The 19,834-nt window shown below is 39.5% G+C and overlaps 1 long non-coding RNA gene across 1 annotated transcript in view; it reads right to left on the reverse strand.

Moving 5' to 3' along the window:
- Nucleotides 1-3,195: 3,195 nt before the first annotated feature.
- LOC129644944 (uncharacterized) overlaps nt 3,196-19,834 on the reverse strand; it is a 77,220-nt gene continuing 60,581 nt past the window's right edge. Inside the window, exons 2-3 of the long non-coding RNA XR_008711072.1 lie at nt 10,266-10,409; nt 3,196-3,528 (exon numbers count right to left, since the gene is read on the reverse strand). This is a non-coding gene — a long non-coding RNA (uncharacterized LOC129644944). The remainder of the gene's footprint in view (nt 3,529-10,265; nt 10,410-19,834) is intronic.

Here is a 19,834-nt window from a genome sequence, read left to right on the forward strand (position 1 = left end):
CACAAAGGGGACGGTGGAGGACACTTTTTTCTTTTTTTTTTTTTTTTAGGCTCACTTGTTCAGTCCCACTGTAGGGAGGGAGGGAGGGATGCTGCAAACAAATAACACTGGCATGTGCTCACAGTGCCTCAGCCACACTGGGTCTGCCCCCGCTCACAGTGCGTGTAGCCTCCCTGCCCACACTGCTCAGGCTCTAGGTTGCTCCACTGGGAACCATCCGTGGCCGGTCCTGGGCTGCCTGCACCTCCCAGGTCCAAGCTGCTCAGGTTCAGGCACTCGGGTAGTCCTCAGAGGTGCAGACTCGGTTGGGCCTGTGTTTTGTGCCCTTCCCAGGTCCGAGCAGCTCAGGTGATGAGGTGTTCCGCGAGCACGATTGCTGCGACTTATTGCCTCCCCGCCGCTCAGTTACCTAGGTGTACAACCGGCGCACCTTCTCAGGCAGATGTTGACTGTCCAGAACCCCAAGAAGTTTTAGTTAGCAAAGAAGCCTGCTTACAGTTTTATAGATAATGTCTCTCTGGGGCTGCGATTGCCCCCTTCTGGCTCTGCCTGCCGGTCTCCGGAGGGGGATGGTCTGTAGCCGGCTATCTCTGTTCAGTCCTTTGTTCCGTGCAGGGGCCTGGCGGTGTCTTAGGTTAGGGCTGGCTTTTCGCGTGGTAGATATCCCACAGTCTGGTTTGCTAGCCCAAATTATTTCGCTCAGATAGCGCTCAGAGTTTTCAGGCCAGATCCTTACTCTATGCGATGCAGCCTGCGCCACACCTCCCTGCCCAGCCCCCGCTTGCTAATGGCGTGTGCAGGCGTCTGCGCTGCTTCTCCGCTGGGGGAGTTACCGTAGGGCTCACAATCTGCGGGTTTTAATTGTTTATTTATTTTTCCTCCCTGTTATGTTGCCCTCTGTGCTTCCAAAGCTCAGCACAGATTCAGCAGTGAGAAGGTTTCCTGGTGTTTGGAAATTTCTCTCTTTTTAAGACTCCCTTCCCCGGACAGAACTCCGTCCCTCCCTCTTTTGTCTCTTTTTTTGTCTTTTATATTTTTTCCTACCTCCTTTTGAAGACTTGGGTTGCTTTTCTGGGTGCCTGATGTCCTCTGCCGGCATTCTGAAGTTGTTTTGTGGAATTTACTCGGTGTTTAAATGTTCTTTTGATGAATTTGTGGGGGAGAAAGTGTTCTCCCTGTCCTACTCCTGCACTTTCTTAGCTCCTCTCTGAATATGTGTTTCAAACAAGTGAATTAAAAATGAATGGATAAATGTGATAACATCATTTCTGCTTTCTAGTATAACAAAGTATGGGAGATTAACCAAGTATGGGAATATAATGAAGTATGGAAGAAAGAAAGAAAGAAAAAAGTAAGATTCCCAAAGAAGAATTTAATATTGATTAAGTCAGGGAAACAAGCACATGTCTTTAAAACACAGATGATTTGAGAGTGGTTACAGGGCAGGAGGAGAAGGGCTCAACAGATAATAAGATGGTTGGATGGCAGCACCAATTCAATGGACATGAATTTGAGCAAACTTCGGAAGATAATGAAGAACAGGGAAGCCTGGCGTGCTGCAGTCCATGTGGTTGCAAAGAATCGGACATGACTTAGCGACTGAACAACAGAGAAGTTGAAAAGGAGACTGATCATCAGTGCCTAAAATATTCAAAGTTTGCAATTGGTGTACAAAAAATATTTGTTGGTAAGATTAATAGAATCTAAGAAAAAATGACTATGCAAGCACAAAGGCATCACTCTTTGGGAAAACATTTCTTGCTACATATACCCATAACATCCTTTTAAAATATCCAATACTTGTTTAAAACTTGGACTTCCCAAAATAAACTGTGTATTCCCTGATGAAGGAATTATGTTCAACATTTTGCCATTTGTCTCAAAACTTACTATGGTGCTTGGCACATGATAAACATAAACAAAATGTAAATGAGAAAAAAGAAAATAAAGAAGAGAGAAGGTGAGAGAGGGAGGAAAATGAGATGGAGGGAGTAGCAGAGAAAACAGGCTGGATAATGGAGGAAAATTAAGGTTGAAAATAAAGCCATGCTTAAATTGATTCCATGGCAAATCTCTCCAAAGAACATAGATGTAAAACTCATCAAAATACCAGTAAATTGAATTCAACACAGTATTAAAAGGATCATATTCTATATGGAATTTACTTCAAGTTCACAAGGATGGTTTAACATCTGAAAATTGATTAATGTGATATATCATAGTAATAAGATAATGGATAAAAACCCTATGATAATTTCAGTAGCTATATAAAGAGTATTTAACAAAATTCAATATCCACTTAAGATAAAAACTTTCAACAAAGTGAATACACAGGAAACATATTTCAACATAATAAGGTCAAATATGTAAAGCGCACAGCTAACATCATGGTCAATGATGATTCAGGAACAAGACAGGAATGCTTACTTTTGCCACTTTCATTTAACACAGTACTAGAAGTCTTAACTAGAGTAATGATCTTCCCAGGTGGTGCTAGTGGTAAAGAACCTGTATGTCAGTGCAGGAGACATAAGAAATGTGGGTTTGATCCCTAGATCAGGAAGGTCCCCTGGAGGAAGGCATGGCAACCCACTCCAGTATTCTTGCCTGGAGAGTCCCATGGACAGAGGAGCCAGGCAGGTTATAGTCCATAGGGTCGCAAAGACTCTAAGACAACAGAAGCAACTTAGTACTAGTACTAGAGCAGATAATCAAGAAAAAGAAACAAGATATCTAAGTCAGAAAGGAAGAGGTAAAACTCCATTTTCAGATGGCATATTACACTTTGAAAACCCTAAACACTCCAAAAAATCATTACAAAAAAATCAGTAAAGTTAAGGAGTATAAAATCAATGTACAGATATCAAGTACATTTCTATACACAAATAACAATCTATTGGAAAAAGAAATCAAGCAATACCTTTAAAATTTTATCAAACCAAATACCTAGAAATACATTTTATCAAAGTGAGATCTATATACTGAAAACTGTCACTGATGAAAGAACCTGAAGGAGACACAAATGAAAGGAAACATATTCTGTGCTCACAGATTAGCATTAAAATTGTTAAAATATTCATACTCTCAAAATGATCCACAATATCAATGCAATCTCTACCAAAGTTCCATCATTTTTCACAGAATTTTGTTTTAATCTAAAATTTGTAGGAAATGCAAAAGACTTCAAATATCCAAAGAAATTGTGAGGAAAAAACAAGAATCAGGAGACATCAAACTTCCTGATTTCAAGCTAAACTAAAAAGTTATAGTCATCAAAGCAGTGTAATACATGCATTAAAAAGGCATATGTACAATGGAACAAAATAGAGAGTACAGAAATAAACTCATGAATATATGGTCACAACAAAATTATGACAAAGTAGCCAAGAATATAAAAAGGAGACAGGATAATGTTTCCAATAAATGGTGTTGGAAATCCTGGGCAGCCATATGCAAAAAGGTGACGCTGTATCCCACTCTTACATCAAATGCAAAGATGAACTCAAAATAAAATACAGACTTGAATACCTGAAACCATAAAACTAGAAGTAAACATAGAGGGTAAACTCCTTGATAGCGGTCTTGACAATGAATTTTTTGGATTTGATGCCAAAAGTAAAGACAACAGACGCAAAAATATGATGATGTAGTTTCCTCTTACATCAAATGAAAATATCAACAAAATGACATCAACCTACAGAATGAGATAAATATCTGGAAACCATATATCTGATAAGTAACTAATACCCAAAATGTGTAAAGAAGTTATGCAAGCAAATAGCAAAGAAAAAAAAAATCTGATAAAAAAAATGGCAGAGGATATGAACAGCTATTTTTCAAAAGAAGAAAATCAATGGCCAACAGGTACATGAAGAGGTGCTCAACATTATTAATCATCAGGGAAATATAAATCAAAACCATAATGAGATATTACTTTATACTTGTAAAAAAATGGCTATTATCAAAAAGATTAAAAAATAACATGTTTTGATGAGGATATAGAGAAAAGGGAACCCTTGTGCACTGTATGTGGGAATGTAAACTGGTTTAGCCATTATAAAACATATAAAGTTTTCTCAAAAACTTAAAGATATAACTAGCATATGATACAGCAATTCCAGTTCTTGGTTACGTATCATAAGGAAACATAATCACTACCTCAAAGAGGTATCCACATCCTTATGTGTACTGCAGCATTCTTTATAATAACCAAGACACACAAATAACTTGTCTTTACCAATGAATGAGTGGATAAAGGATGTGGCATATACATATGTCTATAAATACATACAGATATATGTATATATTAAGTTCAGTTCAGTTCAGTCGCTCAGTCGTGTCTGACTCTGCGACCCCATGAATCGCAGCATGCCAGGCCTGTCCATCACTAACTCCCAGAGTTCACCCAAACCCACATCCATCAAGTCGGTGATGCCATCCATCCAGCTCATCCTCTGTCATCCCCTTCTCCTCCTGCCCCCAATCCCTCCCAGCATCACAGTCTTTTCCAATGAGTCAACTCTTCGCATGAGGTGGCCAAAGTATTGGAGTTTCAGCTTTAACATCATTCCTTCCAAAGAAATCCCAGGGCTGATCTCCTTTAGAATGGACTGGTTGGATCTCCTTGCAGTCCAAGGGACTCTCAAGAGTCTCCAACACCACAGTTCAAAAGCATCAATTCTTTGGTGCTCAGCTTTTTCACAGTCCAACTCTCACATCCATACATGACCACAGGAAACACCATAGCCTTGACTAGACGGACCTTAGTTAGCAAAGTAATGTCTCTGCTTTTGAATATGCTATCTAGGTTGGTCATAACTTTCCTTCCAAGGAGTAAGCGTCTTTTAATTTCATGGCTGCAGTCACCATCTGTAGTGATTTTGGAGCCCCCCAAAATAAAGTCTGACACTGTTTCCACTGTTTCCCCATCTATTTCCCATGAAGTGATGGGACCAGATGCCATGATCTTCGTTTTCTGAATGCTGAGCTTTAAGCCAACCTTTTCACTCTCCTCTTTAACTTTCATCAAGAGGCATATATAAATTAGAATATTATTTGACCACAAAAGAGAAAGAAATCCTGCCATTTACAACATTTGAGAAGGAACTTAGACCGTTTTCTCACCTAAAGCAAGAGATCTTTCCAATTTGCCTAAGAACTACAGTTTTTGCTGAAATCCCTGTAACTTTAGGAGGTTAATTAACCTGGGAAGTGACCCCTTCTGTCTCAAGCCACTCGTTTTATTGGTAGACCAGTCATTAATTTTCTATTCCCCCTGATAGTTCTCTCCTGCTGATCTCCTCTGAACCCAAAAATATTTTAATAGTATAAAAGTAATTAATGAAAACCTACTTACTATTTTTTAAAGTAGTGAAAGAATGCAGGTGAAAGCAAAGACCCCTTTGACCACAACTTACAAAGTCTTCCTTTTAAAATTTCTGCATCTAAATAAAGATATAAGTAATCTTAATGCCTTTGCTACTAATGAGCAGTATGACTTTTCTCCTTAGAGACTTCTAAGAACTTTTAAACTCATTTTTAAGACTTTAAAAAGAAACTATAGAAACCTTAACACCTCTCATCTATCCAGTCATTAATCTATTATTTAAAAAATGTTATTTAGTGGCTATTTTGTTTGGGGTCCTTGCAGTACACTGAAGATACCACAGTGAATAAAAAAGACATGGTATCAGACCTTAGGCACTTACTACTTAAAGGAAGAAGTAGATATAGATTGAGAAATTTATCTGCCTTATAAAATTACCTCAAATTCATCTGTACATAGACAGATAAGACTAATAAGATTTTCCACCATTATTTATTTTGTTCCTAATTTATCCTACCAGAAATGTCCAAACATGAATGCTGAAAGTAAACTAGCCCAGGTAACATGATTCTTCACAGCCAGAGTCAAACAAACATAACCATATATCTTAGTTCATATTGTATAGAATTTTAGTTTTCTTGGGGTCTTGCTGAAGTTAAAATGCCTGCATATTGAAACACATTAATCATATAGTCATATTAATCAAGTAAAAGTTGGACTCACTCAGTTCAGTCACCCAGTTGTGTCTGACTCTTTGTGAACCCATGGACTGCAGCACGCCAGGCCTCCCTGTCCATCACCAACTCCAGGTGTTTACTCAAACTCATGTCCATTGAGTCAGTGATGCCATCTAACCAACTCATCTTCTGTCGTCCCCTTCTCCTCCTGCCTTCAATCTTTCCCAGCATCAGGGTCTTTTCCAATTAATCAGTTTGGCAAATCAGGTGGCCAAAGTATTGGAGTTTTGGCTTCAGCATTACTCCCTCCAATGAATATTTAGGACTGACTTCCTTTAGGATTGACTGGCTGGATCTCCCTGCAGTCCAAGGAACTCTCAAGAGTCTTCTCCAACATCACAGTTCAAAAGCATCAATTCTTTGGCACTCAGATTTCTTTATAGTCCAACTCTCACATTCATATATGACTACTGGAAAAACCATAGCCTTGACTAGATGGACCTTTGTTGGCAGAGTAATGTCTTTGCTTTTTAACATGCTGTCTAGGTTGGTCATAGCCTTTCTTCCAAGGAACAAGCATCTTTTAAGTTCACGGCTGCAGTCACCATCTGCAGTGATTTTGGAGCCCCCCAAAATAAAGACTCTTACTGTTCCCATTGTTTCCCCATCTATTTGCCATGAAGTGATAGGACCAGATGCCATGATCTTCGTGTTTTGAATGCTGAGTTTTAAGCCAACATTTTCACTCTCCTCTTTCACTTTCACCAAAAGGCTCTTTAGTTCTTCTTCACTTTCTGCCATAAGGGTGGTGTCATCTGCATATCTGAGGTTATTGGTATTTCTCCCGGCAATCTTGATTACAGCTTTTGTTTCATCAAGCCTGGCATTTCGCATGATGTACTTTGCATACAAGTTAAATAAGCAGGGTGACAATATACAGCCTTGATATACTCCTTTCTCTATTTGGAACCAGTCTGTTGTTCCATGTCCAGTTCTCACTGTTGCTTCTTGATCTGCATACAGATTTCTCAGCAGGCGGGTCAGGTGGTCTGGAATTCACATGTCTTGAAGAACTTTCCACAGTTTGTTGCGATCCACACAGTCAAAGGCTTTGATGTAGTTAATAAAGCAAAAGCCAATGTTTTTCTGGAACTCTTGCTTTTTCAATGATCCAATGGATGTCCACAATTTGATTTCTGGTTCCTCTGCCTTTTCTAAACCTAGCTTGAACATCTGGAATTTCACAGTTCACGTGCTCTTGGAAGCCTCTCTTGGAGAATTTTAGCATTACTTTGCTAGCATGTGAGATGAGTGCAATTGGGCAGTAGTCTGAACATTCTTTGGCATTGCCTTTACTTGGGATTGGAATGAAAACTGACATTTTCCAGTCCTGTGGCCACTGCTGAGTTTTCCAAACTTGCTGGCAAATTGAGTGCAGCACTTTCACAGCATCATCTTTTAGGATTTGAAATAGCTTAGCTGGAATTCCATCAGCTCCACTAGCTTTCTTCATAGTGGTACTTCCTAAGGCCCACTTGACTTCGCATTCCAGGATGTCTGGTTCTGGTTGGGTGATCACATCATCGTGGTTATCTGGGTCATGAAGATCTTTTTGTATAGTTCTTCTGTGTATTCTTGCCACCTCTTCTTAATATCTTCTGCTTCTGTTAGGTCCATACCATTTCTGTCCTTTATTGTGCCCATCTTTTTCCATTTTCAGGTGGAAACTTGGATTACCTAGACCATTTATCCACTGTGATCACTGTTTTGCTGACATATATAGTATGCATGCATATTTCCAGATATATGAAATTTACAAACTTTCAAGGGAATCAGTTACACTATTAAACAGATCTTAGTTTCCAAATTGAATGGAAACATATTTCCCTATGACTTCTGTCCATTTTCCCATTAAATTATTTGAAGTCATATAAAATAAACCTACTTTTCTTCTATTAATATTCTTCAGACTCTTATACATGGCAGGGAGCAATATCGCATGACTATGTTCATGTTTTGGCATAGCCAGGGCTGACTGAGCAAATACTACTGGCATCTTGGATTTAAAGTTGTATGAATGGCAAACAGATCTTGAAAGTTAAAGACAGAGGCATCTCCTCTGGAGACATTCATTTATTTTTCAAAAGGCAATAGATCCAGGGGTCTTTACCATTTCTCCAGAGATGATTTAAATTGTTTATATTACAGAGCAAAGTTCTATATTCATCTCTGTCCCCCATTCTTCCCTCCCTTTCTCTCCATCCTCTGAGAGATGAGGAGGAATAACTATGCCACCAGCCTCTAAATAAGCCAAGAGATCCATAATTTAGGAGTTTCTGTCCCTACTGTATGTGCAGGTGACATATTCCTTCATTATATTACCATATAGGGGAATGAGAAATAAACTGATTAAAGTGTTGCATGAGTAATTAAAATATTATCTGAGGCAGAAACCTCTTACTTTTCATGCCAGAATAAAATAAATGCATCTATAACCATTTATCAAAAGATAGCTATTATTAACATAGCTATTATTAAGACTTCTCTTCTTCAGACCTCATATCTTGAGATTCTTCAAGCTAATTATCAATCCCCTCAGCACATTAATAATATTTCACTATTAGCATGTCAATTTGCTACTGTCTTCATAAAATAGGCCCCTTGAATAAAGTAATAACTAAGATATAGGAAATTATATTTCAATCTTCTTAATCCAACTTTACATGTTTGTATTAGTATATGGAAAAGGATACCATGCAAAGAAGATCTTTCTCTGTGTCTTTTGTTGATGAGGCATGACAATAGTCTTCCTTAGACTACCTAAATTCACTTGAAAAGCTGTTCCCAGCCTTCTCCAAGCCTGACTTAGATATTCTTTGACAGTCTTGGAATCCTGCCCATAGACTACTGGAAGAGGTACACAGCATTTTGAGTAACAGCAGTGTCTCAGGACATGAAAGCAGGTTTCAACATCTGCTTCCAAGTCGTCTTCAGATACAATCACACAAAATAAACTTAATCATGAATTAAACTTTTAAGTCAAGTTATCCATTTGCACAAAGTGAATTCTGTAGGCTACAATGAATGCTATGGGGGGCGGGCACATAAAGAGAATAAAGTCGAAGTTTGCCCAAAATCTTAGAGTATGCGATGTAAGTTTGGATCTAGAGTCTCAAAAGCTAAGAGTTTAGACAGAGCCCACTATCAAAATGTTAGGCCAACTAATACATGTAATAATCATTTCTGAGCATAAAGTCATTTTCTGGGAACATTTTTATATCTCCTAGAAACATTCTGGGATATTTTCTGGTCTGACACATCAGGTGTAATCTCTTAAACATTTACAGCTCTGAAGGAGACAATTTACTAAATAGTCATGTATTGTCCACAGTAAATAAACATTTGAGTAAGTAGAAAGCCATCTTTCTAAAATAAATTTTCTGTTAGAAAAAAATTGTGCCCACTTCTTACATGATCTTTTACTTACCTCACCAATTTGATTTCCCTATTTTCCTTTAAAAGATGCCTACTATGTGCTACAAACAACCTAACTTACAAACTTTCAGGGATATAATATGACCTTTTAAAAAGAAGTCATAACCTAGGTCTCCTGTTTTAACCACTGTCCCAGTCAATTTGAAATGCTAAAGCTAACCCTTTTTCCTTAACAATAATTATCAACAAAAATTAATTCATATAATTAGTATAAGTGGATCACATGTTTTACCTATCAACAAAGATACTCAAAGCAATACATCTTCGCTCTTCATCCCCAAATTTCCCAACCTCGCCAGACTGGTTTTTCTTCTAAACAGAGGAAGCAATTTCATTATTTTAACTGGTAATGTCATTCCTCTCAGACCTGCCTCTATTCATTTCTATTCTGGTATTCTCTTTTAGAATTTTGCATTTGGAATTGAACAGCTTTCGAAAAGAGAAAGCTGGTGTCTAAAAAAATAGGCTCCTCTCTTTAATGCCCTGGTTGACAGGGTACACAAGTACTCCAGGAGTTTACCTAGCAAATGAACTGCTCCTTGAACTTGGCAACAGTCTACACTTTCAAATGCCAGCAACTCCCAAGGAGCTTTGGATTTCAGCTAATTTCAGCTACAAATGATTCCTACAGTGGGTTTCTTCCATTAATTATGCTTAAGAACAAGTTCATTGTCAACATGGATTTTAAAAGAACTTTTTCCCAAAGGTTTCTTGTTGCATTAAAGCCCCTTTGCACTCCTCTGTCACTGAAACCCCGTGGTACTCACTCCAGGGAGGCGCTCAGCGTCGATGTCTGTCTCCTGTCTTCCATGGCAGCTGATCCATGTACTGAAGTGACAACGTGATGTAGGAATCCCATCCTTTCTAAGAACAGTCCTGCTTGATGTCTTTTTATTTTTCAAGAGGAAGTACTGTGAAGGAAAAATATTGGATGAGATAATTATTAGCATTATCATTTTCATGATTGCTATTATCAATCTCTGAACATTAATCCCTATGTGTTTGCCTGAGATTACACCCCTTACCAACCACCCCAACAAAACCAACCAACCCAAAGCAGTGGCTGAGCACCCACGTCAGCACTTTTAATATAGCTCAAATTAGTTTAGCTCTAGCTCAAAAAACACTTCATTGTTTCAGGTTGTTAACCACAGTCTTATAAAATGAAGCATGTTTACTGTCATTTCACAAAAGTCATTTCTTCCTTTAGGAATTTGGCACTGAAGAATTTCAAAGATATCAGTGTGGGGCTGTTATCGTGCACCAGCCAAAGCTGTCAGGCCTCATTACCTCCAAGACAAAAATTACAGACTAATGCATTAAACGCATGACTAGAAACACGCCGGGCACCCTCTCCTTTCTGCGGTAATGGGATGACACCCGCCGCCCGCAAGCAGAACTGCAGCCGGTTCCCCTCCCCCTTTGCATCGCACTGCACAGAAGTGGAGAGATGATAAACACCCAAGTCAAAATCGAATTGCTGGATTTACTGCCGGCAGGACCCAGCAGCGCCGCTGTTCCTGTGAATGCAGTGCATTCATTTTCACAAACCCCATTTCAAGGAGTCTGTCATGAAGCAAACACACTTCTTATCTGCCTGAATATTAGCATAGCAGCTCCTGGCCCCCATTTATCTCTTCTACAAAGGGAAGAAGTCAATTTGAGGGGTTTGTTCTGATTCTATAAAATAAATTGCTTTCAGTGATTATAGAATGATGTCATCCTGGCTGATGTGGGTTGATTTTTTTGCAACTATTTTTAATCTTCCAGTCACTTTTTAAACATGCACTTTTGTTTCTCTGTGAGGTTTATATCTCAGACTTTACAGGTAAGTCCTGGAACACATCGGGCATCTCCAAAACAGACTGATGAGGTGACATTTTAAAACCCAACACGCTGATGGTGACAGTGAAGTGTCCCTCCTCCTGCTTATGCATCTATCATATACACTGGGCCAAAAAAAAACTCAGTTATTTCTTCCTGCCCAAATTTAAGCTATAAACTCTAGCCTCACTGCCCTAAATCATTAATGTTTATGGTGGACACCTGTGAGATCTAAGCTGACCAAAAAGAAATGATGGAGCTTAAATGTACAACAGATAAATACATTGGTCTGTCTGCGTATGGTGCAGAGAGAATAAGAGCTTTGTCCTGAGATGGAAGGAGTCATTTTCCTGCCCTAACTAGGCAGATGCCTGAGCAAACCACTCAGATTTCCAATCTGGAAATTTTTTAAATTGTCAAACTGTAGAAAACTTGCATGAAAGCTTAGATCATTTGAGAGAATAAAACAAAAGAGGAAGAACATAAGCTTTGCTGTGAGATTGACCTGGTATGAATAACGGCTCTACTATTTAAGCAGTTGGGTGGCCTTGGGCAAGTTTCCTAATCTCAGTTTCCCCTTATGTAAAATGAGGAAAAACAATGCCTATTTTATAGGGTTGTTGGGAAGAGTAAGAACTATAAAGTATGAAATTCACAGCAGGGAATTAGAACACAGCACGGTACATTAGAAAACTTCAGTGGGTGTTAGAGGTTATTATTATTTAACTGCAAATATGTTTTTAATTTATCTATTGAATATTTTCATTTGCTAAAATGTTATGAGTTTTATAGTCATAGAATAAGTATCTCAGCTATTCCAACCTACTTACAGCAATGTTTTCTAGGATTACTATCTCCCTCCTTCTCTTGTAATGTTGATCAATTACATTAAGTGCCTACTCAGCTGTGAACATCTTCCAAGTCATAACTGTGAGTCTTTGGGTGAGCACGACATTGGCTCACATGGACATGTGGGCATAAGTCTCACCCTTCCTTCACTACCCTTCACTTCCCCTAAGTTGTGAACTGATCAGAATTCAAACACAATACTGTCCACTCATTTTCTAGTTCCATATTTCATTTCTGTTATCCTAACACAATACACATTAGTGGCTTTAGAGTGTAATTTAACTTAATGTCCCCCCTCCCTTAATTGATCACCCATGATGACCAGTGCATCATATGTTAGGTCCTGGAATAAATCATTAGAACATAGTCTCTTCCTTCTAGGAGAGTTCAGTGCAGAAGGGTGAAGTAAAATGCCCAAATAACTGAAATAGAAGATTTCAATTATTAAATGAGATAGAATTTAAGAAAAATAAAAATCCTACAGAATTATTATACACTAAGAGAACTAGAAACAGCTTCTATGAGATGGCATTTGGCACAAGCCTTGATATATGCTTAAGCTCTTTTTAAATTAGAAAAAATGGGATGGGTTTGGGAGGTAAAATAGACACAAAAATAAAAGACAATTTGGGTAGATGAAACTTTTGTATAGGCACTAGTAGATGTAAATCATATTGCTGTTTTGTTGAGTCACTAAATCATGTTTGACTCGTTGTGACCACATGGACTGCAGCACACCAGGCTCCTCTGTCCTCTGCTATCTCCTGGAGCTTGCTCAAATTCACATTCTTTGTGTCATACTGAAGAGGATTTTAACTGCTTAAGTAAAATTTGGTTCTGAAATTGTAGGCAACGTTAAACACTAGAAGTGTTTGAACAGAAATAGAAAATATTTTCGCTTTCAAAAGAAATCTAGTAGCAATGTGAAAGTAATATAATGGAGACTGGTAAGATAATAGGACATCAATAGAATCCTACTTCAAGAAATAACTAACAAGAGCCTGAACCTTAAGCTCCGCATTGGTAAGAAGATTCTTTACAACTAGCGCCACCTGGGAAGCCCAATGTGGTATTACACTCCTGGTAAAATACCTATTACAGAAATTTGTTCATTTAAAGGTGGATAAGTTCATTCTAAAGGACATCAGCCCTGGGTATTCTTTGGAAGGAATGATGCTAATGCCGAAACTCTAGTACTTTGGCCACCTCATGTGAAGAGTTGACTCATTGGAAAAGACTCTGATGCTGGGAGGGATTTGGGGCAGGAGGAAAAGGGGACGACAGAGGATGAAATGGCTGGATGGCCTCACGGACTCGATGGATGTGAGTTTGAGTGAACTCCTGGAGTTGGTGATGGACAGGGAAGCCTGGCGTGCTGCGATTCATGGGGTTGCAAAGAGTCGGACACGACTGAGCGATTGAACTGAACCGAAGTTCATAATCGGAGAAGGCAATGGCAACCCACTCCAATACTCTTGCCTGGCAAATCGCATGGACGGAGGAGCCTGGTAGGCCGCAGTCCATGGGGTCACTAAGAGTCGGACACGATTTAGCTTCTTCACTTTCACTTTTCACCTTCACCTTCACGCACTGGAGAAGGAAATGGCAACCCACTCCAGTGTTCTTGCCTGGAGAATTCCTGAGATGAGGGAGCCTGGTGGGCTGCCGCCTATGAGGTCACACAGAGTCAGACACGACTGAAGCGTCTTAGCAGCAGCAGCAAGTTCATAATAAATAACTGGGTCATCTCTTCCTTTCATGGATATCAACTCCTTATCACATTCTATTCCACACAGATTGATGGAAAAGCCTAAGAAGGTCATTCTGTCTTAACTTGTCACTTAAATGCAGCACTAGGAGCAGGGCATGTTACTCTCTCCTTTCTGCAGTGCAGAGGAAATGGAGATCAGAGATTAGGCCTGTAACTGACTCCATCCCCACAGACTCTTTTCCGAGCTATTATTACGGGCCATGTAAGGCCATAGGCAGACATGAAATATGTCTCCTCTTCTCCATTCCTGGGAAAATAACTGAAATTTTCTACTTTTATAAAGCATTTCTTTTTTCTTCAATGGATTCAAAATGTGCTTTTAATAATCCTTTCAATAGCCCTCTGAAGGAAAATTTTATACAAGAATTATCATTCTGTCCTTACAGATTGGGAAAACTGAGCAGAGAGATTGAGTGCCTTGCCTGAGGCCATGAGGCAAGTTAATTTTAGAGCCAAGAATAGTCATCTTTACTGTTTCTCTGACACCTTAGCACAGGCTGCATCACTGTGAGTACATTCCTTGTGAACTGTGTCAAAGGCAGCAAGTATTACTATGATAACCACATTCTAGGTGCTGACAAATATAACCAGTATGATGACTATCACAGATGAGAATCAAGCTCTAGAAAAGGAAGATCATTAGGTTATACTCTCACCTCTCTTTTCCTCAAATATTTATCTTATTTATAAACATCTCCTATGACCTATGTAAAAAAAAACAGTGAAAGTGTTAGCTACTCCATCGTGTCCAACTCTTTGCTACTCCATGGACTATAGCCTGCCAGGTTCCTCTGTCAATAGAATTCTCCAGGCAAGAATATTGGAGTGGGTAGTCATTCCCTTCCCCAGTGGATCTTCCCAACTCAGGGATCAAACTCAGGTCTCCTGCACTGCAGGCAGATTCTTTACTGTCTGAGCCACCAAACTAATCTTTTCCATTTTTATTTATTTTATCCAGTTCCTCACCAAAGCTGAAGTTTAGGCAGTTTAAGGTTCTACCCAGTGGGGCAACTTTCTTCTCAGAATCACATAATATACTTTGTCTTAGCTTGTGCTCTCACAATTAAAAAAAAAAAAATACACAAAAATGTTGCAAGCTCCAGATGTATTATTTAATGAATTTGGTATTTGTATTAGAGATGCTTTTCTCTGGTGGCTCAGTGATAAAGAATCTGCCTGCCAATGCAGGAGATGGGGGTTCCAACCCTCAGTTGGGAAGCTCCCTAGGAGTAGGAAATTGCAACCCACTCCAGTATTTTGCCTGGGAAATCCCATGGACAGCCTGGCAGTCCATGGGATCATAAAGAGTCAGACATGACTTAGTGACTAAACAACAACAACAGGTCATAAGTAATAGGACATCCAACTACCAGAGATGTGATGGAGATAGGCAATCTCTGGGTTGATTCAGTAACATAATAATATCACTGCATCCCTAGGCTCCTGGAATGCACCCTTTTTCATAATGACACTTCTTATTACCTCATGGTGTTAAGAGGGCTGCTTTGATTGGGCATCAAATCCTTATTCAAAAATGGAAATGGGAAGTGGCAGAATCGCGCCAGCTGTGATGGACCGCACAGAAGTGTGGCCGAGAGGAGCTACCCCACGCCCAAGGTCGGGGCGGCAGCCGAGAGGAGCAACCCCTCATCCAAGGAGCGGAGGCTGCATGGGTGCAGGAGGGCCGATAGGAGCTACTCCACGTTCAAGGTCAGGAGGGGCGACCTTGACCAAGGTAAGGAGCAGAGGCTGCGCTTTGTTGGAACAGCGTGAAGAGATATGCCATGTCCAAGGTAAGAAAAACCCAAGTAAGATGGTAGGTGTTGCAAGAGGGCGTCAGAGGGCAGATACACTGAAACCATAATCACAGAAACTAGCCATTCTGAACACATGAACCACAGTCTTGTCTAACTCAATGAAACCAAGCCAAGCCGTATGGGGCCACCCAGGACAGGCGGGTCATGGTGGAGAGGTCTGACAGAATGTGGGTCCACTGGAGAAGGGAATGGCAAGCCACTTCAGTATTCTTGCTTTGAGAACCCCATGAACAGTATGAAAAGGCAAAATGATAGGATACTGAAGAGGAACTCCCCAGGTCGGTAGGTGGCCAATATGCTACAGGAGATCAGTGGAGAAATAACTCCAGAAAGAATGAAGGGATGGAGCCAAAGCAAAAACAATACCCAGTTGTGGATGTGACTGGTGTTAGAAGCAAGGTCTGATGCTGTAAAGAGCAATATTGCATAGGAACCTGGAATGTTAGGTCCATGAATAAAGGCAAATTGGACGTGGTCAAACTAAAGGAGATGGCAAGACTGAATGTTGACATTCTAGGAATCAGCAAACTAAAATGGACTGGAATGGGTGAATTTAACTCAGATGACAATTATATCTACTACTGTGAGCAGGAATCCCTTAGAAGAAATGGAGTAGCCATTATGGTCAACAAAAGAATCCGAAATGCAGTACTTGGATGCAATCTCAAAAACAACAGAATGATCTCTGTTTGTTTCCAAAGCAAAATATCACAGTGATCCAAGCCTATGCCCCTACCAGTAACACTGAAGAAGCTGAAGTTCTATGAAGGTTCTATGAAGACCTACAAGACCTTTTAGAACTAATACCCAAAAAAGATGTCCTTTTCATTATAGGGGACTGGAATGCAAAAGTAGGATGTCAAGAAACACCTGGAGTAGCAGGCAAATTTGGCCTTGGAATATGGAATGAAGCAGGGCAAAGTCTAATAGAGTTTTGCCAGGAGAACACACTGGTCATAGCAAACACCGTCTTCTAACAACACAAGAGAAGACTCTACACATGGACATCACCAGATGGTCAACACCGAAATCAGATTGATTATGTTCTTTGCAGCCAAAGATGGAGAAGCTTTATACAGCCAGCAAAAACAAGACTGGGAGCTGACTGTGGCTCAGACCATGAACTCCTTATTGCCAAATTCAAACTTAAATTGAAGAAAATAGGGAAAACCAATAGACCATGCATGAATGACCTAAATCAAATCCCTTATGATTATACAGTGGAAGTGAGAAATAGATTTAAGGGACTAGATCTGATAGACAGAATACCTGATGAACTCATCTCACACGCTAGTAAAATAATGTTCAAAATTCTCCAAGCTAGGCCTCACCAACACGTGAACTGTGAACTTCCAGATGTTCAAGCTGGTTTTAGAAAAGGCAGAGGAACCAGAGATCAAATTGCCAACATCCACTGGATCATCGAAAAAGCAAGAGAGTTCCAGAAAAACATCTATTTCTGCTTTATTTACTACACCAAAGCCTTTGACTGTGTGGATCACAATAAACTGGAAAATTCTGAAAGTGATGGGAATACCAGACCACCTGACCTGCCTCTTGAGAAACCTATATGCAAGTCAGGAAGCAACAGTTAGAACTGGACATGGAACAACAGACTGGTTCCAAATAGATAGGAGTATGTCAAGGCTGCATATTGGCACCCTGTTTATTTAACTTATATGCAGAGTACATCATGAGAAACGCTGGGCTGGATGAAGCACAAGCTGGAATCAAGATTGCCAGGAGAAATATCAATAACCTCAGATATGCAGATGACACCACCCTTATGGCAGAAAGTGAAGAGGAACTAAAAAGCCTCTTGATGAAAGTGAAAGTGGAGAGTGAAAAAACTGGCTTAAAACTCAACATTCAGAAAACTAAGATCATGGCATTTGGTCCCATCACTTCATGGGAAATAGATGGGGAAACAGTGTCAGACTTTTCTTTTTTGTGGCTCCAAAATCGCTGCAGATGGTGATTGCAGCCATGAAATTACAAGACGCTTACTCCTTGGAAGGAAAGTTATGACCAACCTAGATAGCATCTTAAAAAGCAGAGATATTATTGTGCCAACAACTGTCCATCTAGTCAAGGCTATGGTTTTTCCAGTGGTCATGTATGGATGTGAGAGTTGGACTGTGAAGAAAGCTGAGCACTGAAGAATTGATGCTTTTGAACTGTGGTGCTGGAGAAGACTCTTGTGAGTCCCTTGGACTGCAAGAGATCCAACCAGTCCATCCTTAAGGAGACCAGTCCTGGATGTTCTTTTGAAGGACTGATGCTGAGGCTGAAACTCCAATACTTTAGCCACCTCATGAGAAGAGTTGCCACATTGGAAAAGACCCTGATGGTGGGAGGGGTTGGGGGCAGGAGGAGAAGGTGACGACAAAGGATGCGATGGTTGGATAGCATCACTGACTCGATGCACATGAGTTTGGGTGAACTCCGGGAGTTGGTTATGGACAGGGAGGCCTGGTGTGCTGCAATTCATGGGGTCGCAAAGAGTCAGACATGACTGAATGACTGAACTGAACTGAACTGAGTACTAGCAACTATCTGGTATCTATGTCTTAACAGGAAATAAGAGTCTATACTAAAATCTTTCTAGGAGAATTTTGTTCCTATTTCTTTGACTAGACCTAGATCATGAGGCCACCTCTAACTTAAAGAAAAGCTAGAAAAATTTATCCTGGCTTTACACACAAGAGGAAGAAAGATAAACGGAGATGGAAACCAGGTATCAATCACAATTCTCATGTCAATCTGTGGAGACTTGTAAAACATAGTATACATGTCCATGACTTTGGTTTTGTAAAACTATATTTTTTGCATAAGGCAAAATAATAATTTGAAAATAAATCAAAGAAATGAAGGAAATAAGGATAATGGAGAAATGCTGACGTGAAATGATTTAACAACAATACAATATTGTAATTAACCTCCAATTAAAATAAATAAATTTATATTAAGAGAGATTAGATGTAACTGGATAAGCTGAAAGGCACCTTTTACAAGGAAAATTCTGATACCCTTTTGAAATATTCTGTGAAAATCCACATAGAGAATCAGGGTACGTAATTCAGCTTATCTGAGCTCACAATTTGAGTTCTTAGTTATTTTTTACTCCTCCTTCAATAATAATGTAATGGTCAGGATTACTTTATAAAGATAGCTTTGTGTGGTATTACTTATACCCTTTCAGTAAAATAATTCTTAACTTGCCAATCATTCAGTAAAATATTGGAAATGAATATAGAAAAGCACACTTAATTTTCTTATTTCCAATGTCTACTTCCAGTATATCTAAGAGATGCTTGATATCCAGTCATAATTGGGGCTTCAGCAGATAATTGAGTTTTCCACCTACAGATCCTAGGAGTCCGGAATTTTCCCCTCCGTGGACCTAGCTCAAAGACTAACCAATCCATCAGGATTCGACAAAACTCCAACTGGCAAGAGTAAGGCATATCAAGAAAGCATTTTAAATGGCACCTTGGAGTTGATATTGTGATAATTTCCAATGTTACTGCCACTCTGCTGTATGTATTTTACATAAAAGCATTTTATTATTCAGTCATGTCCTGTAGCAACTAAATCTAGAGTGGCACCAGGTTATAAATTTAATAAGTAAGTATGGTTGTCCATTGTGATGTCTTAATGCCAAGCACAAGAAAGGCTCTTTTTCCTCATTTTCCTAAGGTCCAGTGTTAAGCATTCTCCAAGGTAAGGGGAAATTGAGCTGCTGATCTTCTAAACTGTTTGCATCTACTACTCTGATAATAACACCATCATCAGCAACATAGTAACAAATCTTTATGGATCAATTCTACTGTGTCAGGTCCTAATTACTAGGACACTAGCACACTAATGTGTGCTAATTACTTTGTGTCTCAATGTATTCCTCACAGTAACTCAATAAGGCAGAACATTATCCCATTTTATAGACAAGAAAACTGAGGGTTAAGGATATCAAATAACTTATCTATGAGAAAACATGTTAAGTCATTCCTACCAACATTCTATGCCCCAACCAGTAACGCTGAAGAAGCTGAAGTTGAATGGTTCTATGAAGACC

This window comes from Bubalus kerabau, chromosome 2 (assembly GCF_029407905.1).
Source record: "Bubalus kerabau isolate K-KA32 ecotype Philippines breed swamp buffalo chromosome 2, PCC_UOA_SB_1v2, whole genome shotgun sequence".
Taxonomy (NCBI): domain Eukaryota; kingdom Metazoa; phylum Chordata; class Mammalia; order Artiodactyla; family Bovidae; genus Bubalus; species Bubalus kerabau.